The sequence below is a fragment of the Sebastes fasciatus genome, chromosome 10 (assembly GCF_043250625.1).
Source record: "Sebastes fasciatus isolate fSebFas1 chromosome 10, fSebFas1.pri, whole genome shotgun sequence".
NCBI classification, from domain to species: domain Eukaryota; kingdom Metazoa; phylum Chordata; class Actinopteri; order Perciformes; family Sebastidae; genus Sebastes; species Sebastes fasciatus.
Genome location: NC_133804.1, coordinates 23,410,945 through 23,424,692, shown reverse-complemented (window position 1 = coordinate 23,424,692; position 13,748 = coordinate 23,410,945).

The window sequence follows — 13,748 nt, the reverse complement described above, 5'->3', positions numbered from 1 at the left end:
CTATTTTGTTGTTCAAAAAAGACATCCTTCAACAATAGACAATTTGTCAACTCTGACAAGCCAACTAGCTCAACGGTGGTTTTGTTTATTTATTATCATCTCTCGGTAACAAACCATAAACATGACATATTTCAAATGAGACCACATGGAACCGCAATGTAGTGAACCACAAGATGAAATCTATAATTTCAGCTATGTGTTGGGATATGGAATACCATACTTTCTATCCAAATGGTAACTGGAGCCGCGTTTCTGAAAAAAGAAGGTCCTCCAATGGAGAGCTGGACTGTTTCGCTCCACCGCTGTGTAGCAACATACTGTAGGTGTGGGACCTTAATTGAATTTTCATTGCCCACTTGCCTTGTAATGGCAAAGTTTCCTTTTTGGAATCAAAACTTGCCAATGCAGCAAAACATGGAGCTCTGAGGCCACAAAGTTTGGTGCTGCTCCAGGTCTTGCGTTTATGTACTCGGAGGCCTTTGGCCCCTGTGAGCTGAATCAATTCTACCTGCAACTGGGAAGTCAATGTGAATCTCACAATTTGTTTTTCCACTTCTCTGAGCATATATAGTTGCATTTTTTATCCACTGTGACTTGCTTCAGCATGTCCAGGACATAAATGTGAATATACATCTGTATATATTCTAGCTCATTTTGACGCTGTGGTCTGAACTGTAAGCTCAGGAATGTTCTCTAGTGTTTGTGTTATTTTCTTTTTCAGTTTTGCTTTATTCCAAACTCCAATTAAATGAGCTTTGCTTTGATTGACATCTTCTCTGGTACTGTTTAAATGATCTTGATACAGTAACCTTCACACATCTGCTGCTATAATAAGATTTAGAATAAGGCTAAGAACATTATTGTGAAATGTATGATTGATCCAGATCTGATATGTTCTGACAATTGCCGATTTTCAGCTTTTCTCCATGTACATATAACACAGTCTCACAGCAGTTTGTGAAATAGTCATGAAATTTAATCGATTTGATTCGTGTACATAGACACAAATTTCCCTTTTTTTTTCGAAATGATCAGCGCGACTTTCAACGACGTATTTTTCGTGTTTTCCTATGAATGTCCAGCAACATGTGACGCACGTGTCAATTTCCGTGTGACTATTTCCTAACTGCTGTGCGACTGGGCTGGTACAGCGAGACCAAATTATTTTATTACCGAGAGTCTCAAATTAAGAGGTTGAAATTGGTTATCGGGTGGAGAAAACAGATCCCTACGCCAGTGCAATTATCGCCTGCATGTGACTTTTACAAGGTCATTTCCCAGTGGCACTCCCAGCCAGTCCTCCTCACAATCACAAGATACTGTAGGTGGCTTGATTCACAGTGATCTCATGTTTGAGCTCCATCCCAAGTAACAAGATAATTGTAGCAGTGAATGTGGCAGTTGAGGGACTGAGTCTGTACTCAGTAGACCAGGCTCTTTGAATTACTGAATCATGGATGATATGTCCTGGCTGTGGACTCCACTGTAAATAAATGCCAGAGCACACCCTGCTGAATCTGGCTGAATGTGTGATTAGCTCTGGCGGCTAAATAAAGGGCATATTGGCTAGCAGAAGTGACGGAAAGCTGCTTTTTTTCCAAGGACAGCATATCCCCATGCCTCACATGTGGATCCGAGACGTCTAATACTTGCGAGCTGATTTGTACTACTGTTTCTTTTGCAGATGGCGTTTTGGATGAGTGATGATCCGTCTCCTGTCTCTGAGTTTGCAGATGAAAACCGAGTGCATGTAGTGCTGGAGAAATGGGGAAAATCCCGAGGGGGCTTCATGTGGTGAAAAGTCTGCTGATGCGCAGCAATATGAAAATGTATATGGACGCTAACGGTTTTGCATTTATCTGTGTAGGTTTTTAAATTTCCTCATGATCTAATGATGGGTTCTTATAGAACGATTTACTGTATCTCCAGGGTTTGCGAGCATGCACCCAACTGTCCTTGTATCAAGGGCAGGATCACTGCTGTGCATTTTTAGATTTTATCAGCTGCATCAACATTAAATTCATGAGATAGCCAAATTACAAAAAGCTGGTGTCTGTACGCTTGGCCAAGATGGTCTGTTAAGCCCCTTTCCCACTGGACAAAAAACACACTAACATCTGGCTTTTATCTTTAGTGAGAAAGGTTCAACATATCTTCATACAACGGTTTGTATAATATCTTACGAAAAGTTATTGCTAATTCCTATGAATGTCCAGCAACACGCACATGTTAATTTCCGCTCCAGTGTTTTCAAAATAAACGTAGTTAGGTTTAGGAAAATATCATGATTTGGGTTCAAATAACTGTGGAAGTGGCGTTACATAAGTACGAAGAAACGTGACAAATAAATCAACGTTGACTTCTGTTTTCACACGCGACACACGAACACCGGTAAAAGTCTTGTGTTTTTGACCCACCCATCCACCCCGACTTCCCATCTACGCGTGGTTGTCGCTCTTTATACTTCCTGGTTCACAATTATGTGGATTCCATACAAATTGATTTCATGGGATATATACAACTTACAGTGCATTACTTTGCGTAGGTACAGCTAGAAATGAGAACAGCCTTAAAGGTTACAATCAGCATTCATTCCCGGTACAAATGACTCTTCAGTAGTCACAGGTATTTATCGGCTCAAGCTCCGATCGGCAGGGATGGAAACATGACACCCGGGTGGACAGGCTTCATGGGAAGTGAATATATAATATCGTTTTACCTCATCTGATCGTCATAAGACACACTTCAAACAAACAAACACAAGACTTTTATCCAAGAGACCGCTGCTTGTGTCCCGTGCGTCACGTTATAATCAGTGGTTCATTCATGGCCGTATTCACAACATTCAGTGTCATTTTCACTGTACAAACGTACTAGTTTTAAGCCCAACCATGATGTTCTTTCCTAAACATAACTATAGTGGTTTTGTTGCGTTGTAACGTTACGTTGTTATGTCGTTACATTATTATTTGAACAAAAACATGATCATTTTTCTAACCTTAACAAAGTAGTTTTGTTGCATAAACCTAGCCAATTGTTCCACAACGTTTACCACGTAGCATTGTGTTTCTGCAAGCATGATACGAGGCTGATATGATGAACATATTTATGAAACGTATTTTTGGTTCATAAATGTCGCCAGTCAGCATATCTTTGGTTTGCAGAAACGTCCAATGCCAAAAAAATTTCTGGCGACTGGGTTGGTTTGAGAATTCGAAAGGGAGACTGAATAAGTAACAGATAAAAAAAAAGAAGCAACCACCATAACGTTGTCACTGTTTACTAACCCTGTTTCTGGTGCTGCAGGAAAAGAAAAACAGAAGGGCCAGTGTACCGGCACGGCATACTCGCAGTGGGAAAGGAGTCTATCGCCTATTTTTAGCGGGTTTTCTTGTGTTTAAAAAACCTGCATATACATGCTAATTTTCATGGGAAAAGGTCGTTAGAGAGAAAAACACCACTCCATACTGTTTCAATATTTAAAAAGTTTGTGAGGATTGCATATTTTTGTTGTTCAAAAACAAAAATTCAACATTAATTGCATGTCTTTAAATGAAGCATTTATAGGTCAAAGAAACGTGACAACCAAAAGCCAATGCTGTCAAATCTTTATATATAAGTACTCTGGCAGGTAAACAACAATCATTTGGAGGCCCTACTGTATCATAAAACTGATAAAATAGTGAATGCAGCCTGTCAATTTTCCGATTTACTAAAGTCTCTGGACTATTGACAAAAAAATAGTTTCCTTTCCTGATCTCAAGGATTCTGGAGTTGCATTTGATGGCTGGAGTTGTTGCTCTGGGGCTGCTCATGATTGAAGCCACAAAGGGCTTACAACAATCAGTGTGCAGGATTCAGTCTGCTTTAGAGATATGTCTCCTCCCAGGAGTTTTATATTTATGTTAACAGGAGGTCTACCCTTAACGTCCATACCATAAAACATCCCTTTTCTTTGTGTCTGTTCATGTTGGCTGTAAACTGAAGTTCACCTGTAGGTAACACAGAGATGACTGAAAACAGACTGTGGTTATGTTTTGATGCGTGGCGGCAGTGGTTTTCCTCAGCAGACACATTTACATTCCATCCCCTATCACATTCAAAATCAATAGTGAAAATTAAACAATGATGAATTCAGATTGTATATACCATCTTAACCACCATGAAATTAAAAAAGTAAACTGAATATGATTTTGTGAATGTTGCATCCCCATTTTTACGGCTTTTCAAACATTTCCTTCGCTGACTTTATGATTGAACTCCTTCCAGCTCTATTTGTCAGCTTTTAGCACTTAAACCCCACGTGGTTTTATTGTCCCAGCTAGGACTGTGACCGTGGATTAAAATATCAAAGGCACAGAGAGAGAACGAGAGCTGAACTAACATACAAAGAGGTAAAATGAGCAGTGAAAAACTAAGTCTGGAGAGATGCTTAGCGGGGCTGTCCAAATCAAACAGACACTTTGCCAGTGCTCCGACCTCGGCGAGCCATCCATCATTGGACGGGGACATTATTACGAACATGTTTTCAGCATTTGGTTCCGAGGTGCAAGGTATAGGTTTTTTTTCAGGTTGTAATTGTAGTGATGCCCAGCCCGTGCTGGGGTTTGCCTATTAAAAAGGGATTCAGTGAATGCACAAGTAGAGGCTGTGTTGGAGCATGTTTGTCTTTAAGAAATCAGGGATTTCACCTCCTCTCTCAAAGCCTCCCATTACTGGGAAAGGGGATTTCTGCCTCAAGCTAGGTGTTAGCTTTTCCTCCCCAAAACAAGACATCACTAGAATGAATCTTGAACCGTCCTCTTAAATTGGACATTTGAGGTTCTGAGGGAATATGAAATATCTCATGATGGCCGCTAAGTGTTTTCTCTTCCATTTTGAGGTGGGTTTAATGTATCATTTTACCAAAAAAAGTATTTTTCCATTAAAGCAAATGGACAAACCTTGTTCTAACAAAGTTAGCCAGTCCATAGTCTTTACCCACTATAGCGTCCAATCACACCAATATGTATTACGTCATTGCTGTCAGCTTCTCCCAGTTAGGATTCTTTTAGTGTGCATCGTTCAGTAGGTTTTTACCGCAGAGGTCCCCTCCTCTCCAAAACAAACAGACCCATGATTAAAGCCGATACTGAATGAAACAGTTTCACGTTAAAAATCGACACTGTTCGACAGACACAGGACTTGCTTTTTTAGCTGCCACTAACGTTTAATCAGTTGTTTCTCTGATAACTTAAAATCCAGACATCTGATGGCTAAAATCCTTCATCCGGTTAAAATATAGAGTTAAAAATGACCACAATCTAAAAAATGTTTCATAAAAATGTGGCTTAAAACACAACGTCCACCACAATTATGAACCTCATAGTGGTACTAAAAGAAACATCAGATGATCACCAAAGTCATTAAAGGAATACTTCACCCCCAAAATGACCATTTGTATATCAATTACTCACCCCGTGTTACCTTGAATTCTTGAAGCAATCTTTGTTTTTCTCACACGTCTCCACAGTGAACAGAGAATCAAAAAACAGAGAAAAGTCTTGATGAACTGAAGTAAATTGGGGGCCGCGTTTAACAACACCTGGTGAGTAATTGATATACAAATTGTCATTTTGGGGGTGAAGTATTCCTTTAAGATTCCTCTCCTGGAGATCATGAATGTCTGTACAAAATTGCATGACAATCCATCTAATAGTTGTTGAGATATTTCAGTTTGGACCAAAGTGATGGACCGACCAAAACCGAACAAATGAGCAGTCACAGCTAATGTGGTCCAAGGACTTCCTTTGTGGCCATCACTTGACACAGGAGAGCCCTCTATTACTTTAAATATCTATTTACTGTACCACAACTGGAGTAGCAGCTCTCTGCTTTTCAGTTTCCACCACTTGTTGTCCATCCAGACACCCAACAACCAAATCCAAAAGTGTCTCCAGAGTGTCAGCAATCTGATGAACAGCATCATTCTCAGATCCTGGAGAGTGACCTTTGACCTGGTGGATGATCATAAAGCCTTGATTAGTTTTCTCTCCTGGTCCCTCGGCGTGGTCTTAGACCAACTTGACGGAGCGCCAAATTTCTTTTGGCTATTAAACACAGCTGCAAGCACAGACACTTACGGTATGTGTTGTTGAGTATTCATTAGCGAGTGTTTGGGTTCAAAGGCACTGAGTCATATTTGCACCAAACGCACACACACACACTCATACACATCCACAGACAGTCGCTTCAAAATATTATGGTGTCCATATGTGAATGAGGTAATTACACAGCGTTGTTCACGATGATAACCCTATACGGCTCATTTGACTCCCATTACAAACCGTTTCCAGTCAGCTCAGCTGTTGGAGGAAACCCCTCCTACACCTATTCGAACACACATCCCACCAGAAAGGACATAAATAGATAGTTTTCCTTGCAGTGATAGGCAATATAATAAAAAAGCAAAGGATAATCCCAGCTGCAACATATCAGCCTCTCTCCCTGCAGCAGTCCCTTATTCTTTTTTATTTTAGGAGTTAGATGATACGGGTGTCTGCAGGGACTTGAAGCAGGGCCTCAATCATCGAGCATTATAGGCAGGAGGACGTCCTGTAGGCTTCCTATAATCTGAAAGGCCGGTATCTTTCCAGAAGGAAACGTCATCCTCTATAGTTTACTGTAGACTCTTTTCTCAGCCTTCTTAGTTTACATCTTATAAATGCATTTTAGGCATTTGGCTTGTGTTCCTGTGAAGACGTCAGCAGGGAGGGCTTCATTGTCTCACTAAAAGCCTGGCACTTCAACATGTCTTCTGACGGATTGGCTGTGGTGTGGATTGAAACTACAGGCTACTGGCTAGGCCTATATAGTGCCACAACGGTATTCCCCAATTTCCCACAGGGATTAATAAAGTTCTCTGTCTTTCCATTTTAGGGCTCATTGTTTTCACATATTTTTAGCATGTTCATTTTGTCTTCACTTTCCGATAATGGAGGAATATTCTGAGCAGTGCTGAACTGACGTACATCATGACATCAGCCGTCTGGTTGTTTCAGCCTATTAGCTGGTGTTATATGCATTGCCCATGATGGGTTAGATGTGATCAGACTACAACAAAATTATTATTTTTTTTTATCATTTGCTGACTCATCTCTACCGTTAGTTGCCAAAAAATCTAATATTATGACAAGTAAATCATTCAGGTATACAGTAGTCAAAGTTAGCGCGATAATAGCACGATAACGCAAATTCATTTGAACACCACTAATTTCTTAAATGCATTAATGCAACTTGCGATTTTTAAGGTTGTAGCAGGCTCAGTTTTAAAACTAAAGAAGATACCGGTATCATCTGAAACTAGCAAACCTAAGGAATCCATTGGTACCAACCATGTCATACTAGCTTGTTGTGAAGGAGGCTAAATAACACTCCAAACTCAAGCTACATTTTGGCGAGGAAAAACTTGCATGGCCGTTTTCAAAGTGGTCCCTTGACCTCTGACCTCAAGACATGTGAATGAAAATGGGTTCTATGGGTACCCATGAGTCTCCCCTTTACAGACATGCCCACTTTACGATAATCACATGCAGTTTGGGGCAAGTCATAGTCAAGTCAGCACACTGACACACTGGCAGCTGTTGTTGCCTGTTGGAATGCAGTTTGCCATTTTATGATTTGAGCATATTGTTATGCTAAATGCAGTACCTGTGAGGGTTTATGGACAATATTTGTCAATGTTTTATGTTGTTAATTGATTTCCAATAATACATTTATACATACATTTACATAAAGCAGCATATTTGCCTACTCCCATGTTGATAAAAGTATTAAATACTTGACAAATCTCACTTTAAGGTACATTTCGAAAAGATAAAACGTGTGATTAATCATGAGATTAATCGCGTTTAAATATTTTAATCAATTGACAGCCCTTGTATACAGTATTAGTGTTAACATGAGTGTCGGATGCAGAAACAGCCCATAAACGATGTCTATATTTCTGTTTAGGTAGTCGTAGAAACCGTCAATGCACCACACAGACTCCTACTCGTCTGGGGTTGTTGGACAATAACCAAAATTCAACCAGATAAACCTCATCAGGGCTTGGTCTATCACACGACAGTCCCCTCCACTGTAGCATGACTGAGCTGCCACAGTCCTGTCCCTGTCTGGTGAGACACACCCACATAAACAGATCCCCTCACTCTACCCATCCCTCCAGCTCCACGTCTTCCCCATATGGGACAGATTGAGTTGTGACCACAGCTCCTCTCTTTTATCCTGAATCAAGGCTGCAGAAATCAGCCTCCTTTCACGCTTTCCTGAGGCCACACAACAAGACGGGAAGGCACTGATTCGGCAGCAGATTCTCTCTCTGCACTACTGAGGTCGGATGTAAATCCCCCTAAGGTCGGAGGTCAAGTGGTTTCATCATCCGCGCGGCTATTATTTTACGTGTCATTATCAGCTGCATGATATTCCCGCTCAGACAGGAAACGGGCGTAGATGCAAGCGAGGAAGTGAAGAGACGTGGGTCTTGTATGGCTTGTTGCCCTGCAGCTGTGGTTTGGGTCTCTTTTCCCCCCTCAGGACCTCACACAAGCCAGTTCATGTCCATCCAGTAAGTCTTCACCGTCTCAAACTGTAAAGGAAGCAGCTGCGTTTCATCCTCATAACCACCGTTGGCAAGATTGAGTGACCGTCAACGGGCCCAAGGCGCAGCTTCCCCGTCCCCTGACCACAGCTGCTCTGATTTTTGATAAGCTTAGAAGTTTCGGGGCTATTTATTATATCCCAGACTTCGCTTCCCACCAAAATCACTCCCAATTCTTGTATCACATCCTACGAGAAGAGCCAAAACACATTAGCCTCATTGTAATCCAATCCAAGTGTTGCATGTTGGAGCTGATAGAGAGCGGTAAAGCAGGGACTCCACCAATATCTAACAGGGCGTACTCGTTTATATTTATTAGCTGACACTTAAGTATCACTGTGGTTTGGAAATGTTCATCATGAATAGAGTGGGCTCACACTTTTACATAAACTTGGCTACTGCGCTCCCACACTCATCAAGGAGGTTCCTGTGTAACGTGGAGGAGATGTACAGATAACAGATAAAATCCCGATTAACTTGATATAATGTGAATGTTATCTTCCCTCCCTTGGATATTAAGATGCAGCAAGAAATATTTTCACTGTTGCGTAGCACCTAATGACTTTATGATACCTGCCGGGGCTATCGGTGCCGGTGCTCAGGTTTGAAAACTCCCTTTATGGCCCTTGTGATAAAAAATGAAATGACAAGTGTTTTACAGTCTATTGCATTTACTCTTCTTACTGTAAAAATGTGACTTTATCATTCAAGTCAAATGCAAGATGTGCCAAAGATCCGTCCGTTCCAATTTCTGTCTGTTAGTTCTTGTTTTGGATTATTTGCTTGCATTGTACGAAAACTCCTTTTACCTTTTTTATCCTTTGTTCAGCTGATTTCTCCTCTTATGATTGTACGTTTGTTTAGTTAAGCAACCTGAATAGAATGATACAAGGCTTCTTGGTATAATTGCTTCAATACAGCCACCAGGTGGTCACAAACAGCCAGATCTCCCACCAGCCCAACTTCACTAAGATCGCTGCTGACTCCTCCCTGAGGCCGATTTCCCAGCAGCCCCAAATTTACTGTAGAAACCGCTGGTAACTAAAATCTGCTGTTATATGCCTCGGTGAAATATTTTGGCAAGAACATAGATTTATGTCAGTGTGACTGTAAAATGTGAAGTTCAACTGCCATTTATAGCGGGTGCTGTGTGTTTCGACTCAAGGTGCTTTAGAAAGGAATTTCTAGTTTCCAGCGATACCACACATGTTATTGTAGAGCGACGAGAAAGTTATCCTGGATCTTTTCAACACGACTTGCTCTTATATTTACGAAGGTTATATTTGTATGACTTTATTGTTAAAATACTTCCTGATAAGACAGAGCTTGGACAACATGCAGTTGGTTTACGGATTCTTAAAGGTGAAGACCTTGTGTTTTCAAAACAGTATACCATGCTTATCTTCTATAAATAGATAATCTTCTATCGTAACTTTTTGTTACCAGGGTGAACCGTTCTCTTTATACATCCGAGTCCATTGGGCTTGCACGTAAAAGGTCAGATGTAATGTGATACAACTGTAATAGCCTGATAATCAGACTGGACTTCATTTAAACACTGTGTTCATTTTAGCAGATTTCTTGTTGGGCGGGAGGTTATTTTGTTTAGTTTCTAACCAGTTTACTAACCAGTAGTGAGAATCCCTCCTGCTAACGTCATTTTAAATTGATAAGGAAGCTGTGGTAGAAGTTTCTAAGAGCAGTAAACTTTATGTTTGTCACATTTATCAAAGAAATATTTCAATTTAAGTTAACTTAAATACAACATGTACAGCTGCATCTAGCTCATCCTTGAATTTCTAATGAAATTTGAGATATTGTCAGCGACTCAGAGGCCTGAAACGAGGCTACGACTGTAACAGATGACGAGCAAATTTTTTACAAAAAAAAAAAACAGCCGTCTCCTGTATGTCAGATCATCTGAAACAGTCATGGGAAACACTGGAAATCCTGTAACAGCTGGAACTGCCGGGTCAAAGTTCCGAATGCACTGACTGATGATTGGCTCGAAACACCAAAAGAGGACTGATAACATTTTGTTCTTAAATCAAACATCCATTGTTTTAAAGTAACTGATACCTTTTCGCAGTAGAGTCATTGTTGGCGCAAAATTAAAACCAATTAGGAGGATTGTATCCTGTCAGAAGACAGTCTGTAACTCAGGTTCTTGCTTCAAAACTTTTCATTCACAGGGTATTTAATAACACACACGGAAATATTTTCCAAAGTGGATGAACTGTATTTTGGACTGAAGCCCTTCATTTGTAAACTGAAGTATTAAAGTAGCCAATAAAAGTTATAAATGACCTCGGGAGAGCGAGGCCGCGGAGCAGACTGTGCAGGTACGCTGTCTTCACAAGTCATCATCACATTCATGGCTCTTGTGAGGATATTTCCTGCCAGGACTCTAAAGTACAGTTCAGCATACGCAACATGTGGAGGCTCTTTAGATTGGCAACATTGACAAGAGTTCAAAATCATCATCATTTACCATAAAACAAAGTCCTGCTGATTGATGTTGATTGACGCAGAGGTGTCCAAGAGTTATGAGACGTATAACAGCTGCCCCTGTGACCAACGTTCATTTGACATTTGTGATGTTTAAATTTTGCAGATCGGTTTCAAGAAATCCAGACCATGACCTGTAGATTGACTCTATACTTACACCAGGTCTCCGGCCAAAGAGCCATATGAGTATGCTTTTTATTAAGTGTGTGTAACCATTAGGCTTTCAGCGGGGGAAATTACACTCTTGTTACCGCTCAAGGTTTCATGCGGTCGACTGAAATGACCCTGTGTGACCGCGGGGGCAGAGGGCTCGATAAAAACGACAAAGCATGAAACTATAGATCACCCTCCGAAGCAGGAGTGGTGTTAACCTTGGAAATCTGGGGAGCTGTGAGGTTCAAAGAATACAGGCCTTGAGTTATTTGTTTAGGGTTGAACTGCGCTGCAATGGACCTACTAAGTTACTCGAGCCATAGCTCAACCGTGCCCCTCTTCCTGGAGCGGTCAAAGGTCACTGTTGCTGTAGAGACCGCACAACAGTAGAGAGGGAAAGTGGCTGCAGAAGTTTCTTCTTCGTCATCAAGAGACGTAGAGAACAGAGAGGAATTGAAAGAGAAAATTAGATGAATAGTTTGTGGTACAAAACGCCACAAATTTAATCGTATTATGACCTCATCTTTTGGCTGGTTTTGATGAATGTCATGGTAGCATTCAAAGTAATGATGTACTGCTCTACTGTATGTCTTACAAAACCACAAAGCATGATTTCTTTACAATCCGGAGAAGCCCTTCCCCTCATTCATGTTTGCTGTTTTTTTTTTTTTTTTTTATATAGGTTATCCTAGGTGGCCTCGTGCACCATAAAGATCCTGAAACCACATACACTATAAACTATTTACAGAACCGAAAGGCACATCCGAAAAGGATTTCCGAGTCTAAATCCTGTGGCCATCTTTTTCCTCTATGAATGATAAACCTTCAAAATTACACATTGGGGATGGATGCAGTATGAATGGCTCTATTTTTACCAATGCCATTTAAAGGAAGATATTTAACGTAGGCATTATTTTGTTTGAATGAACTGATAAATTCCCTTAAAATGGATTTTGATTTCAGAAGAGTGGTTTTCAACCTGTGGGTCAGGACTCCCCAAAGGGTCACAAGATAAATCTGGAGGTTCTTGAAGTGGTTGAAAATAAAGGAGAGAAGAAGAAGCAAGATTAAGTTCTGTTAGGCTAAATGCTAATAGATTTTAAGAAGGGGAGAAAAAACTGTGGTATTGCAACTCAATCTCATGATAAGGCGTATAAATACTGTAGTGCGTCATTTTAAGGACATTCTATGTGTCATGGTAACGCATTTTAGGCTTTTCACGCATCAGTTATACATCAGGACTTTAATTAAAAACTATTGAAATGTAGGAAGGGAACATAGTTTTTGATTGAAACACTCACAGACATCCAACTTGTGACAAGGTGTTTCTTGGCTGTAAAGTCTCACAAGCCAAAACGACTGTGAACCAGCGGTTTAAAAGATTGGCCCCTTTGTAAGTCTCCTGTTAAGACAAGGATCTGGTGTTGTTGTCACTCGCCTGTGGGGCCAATATATGAGGTGTCTCATTTCATACTAATAATCAAAAACATACTGATCTAATTATCATAATGTGGGCTTATAGCCACTTCTTAGATAAACTATCACCCAAATGCTTCACCCATTGCGGACCTGTTTTTCTTAGCCAATCAATTTCCGAGGCGGCTGCCCAGGATTACCTCCAAGGCTGATCCAACCCTGCTGCAACGGGCTGCGAACGCCGTCCGTGTCGTGCTTATTTTGCCTTCCTCCCGCGTATTTAGGTCTGTTTGTTGATCTTGGTCGTGCTCCTCGTTTGGAGGCTGAACCAGTTTCGTCTGCTTTGTCTGGCCAAGCCTTGACACCGGCTGGACTCGGGACTGCGCTGCGGCCCAGAATACACAAACGTCACTGGTCAGAGGGCCAGCGAGAGGCGCGAGGAAACGCTCGGCTGTAGACCACACAGCCGTCAGACCTGTCTGGCTGTGCAATTTGAGAGAATTCTGTGAATGCGTTCAGGTCAACGCCGCGGTGACTCCGGCTTCTTTCTGTTTAAGTGAAGGGGAAATACAGGAAGACCCTCCGTGCTGTGTATTTTTGCAGGAAGTTCAGACAGAAACGGAGGGATCACAGCACCTTGATCCACAACCACAGGGGTCAGTTTAACCAAATAAATGCAAAAAAGTTTCTTAAGAGAGAGAAGAAAGACTGCTGGTGAATAATTTCCTCAACAGAAAAAAAAAAATTGCTCAATTACATTGGTCTTGGAGGTCTCCTCTCCCTGAGAGAGAGAGTAAAAATAGTCCACTAGATCTTGGACATTTCAGGATAAATTGGTATATTTTGGCAAGCGTTAATAAAACCTCAGAACACGAGAATCATAGCATTTTTAAACTAATAGGCAGTATTACAGCTTTTTATGAATGTTTTGCCTGATTTGAAGTGAAGTTTTTGGACACTGAAGTTGATTTTGGTGCTCAAAAGCCTCCGTCTGAAATTAGAGTAACAGCTCATATTTTCCTTTTCATTCTTC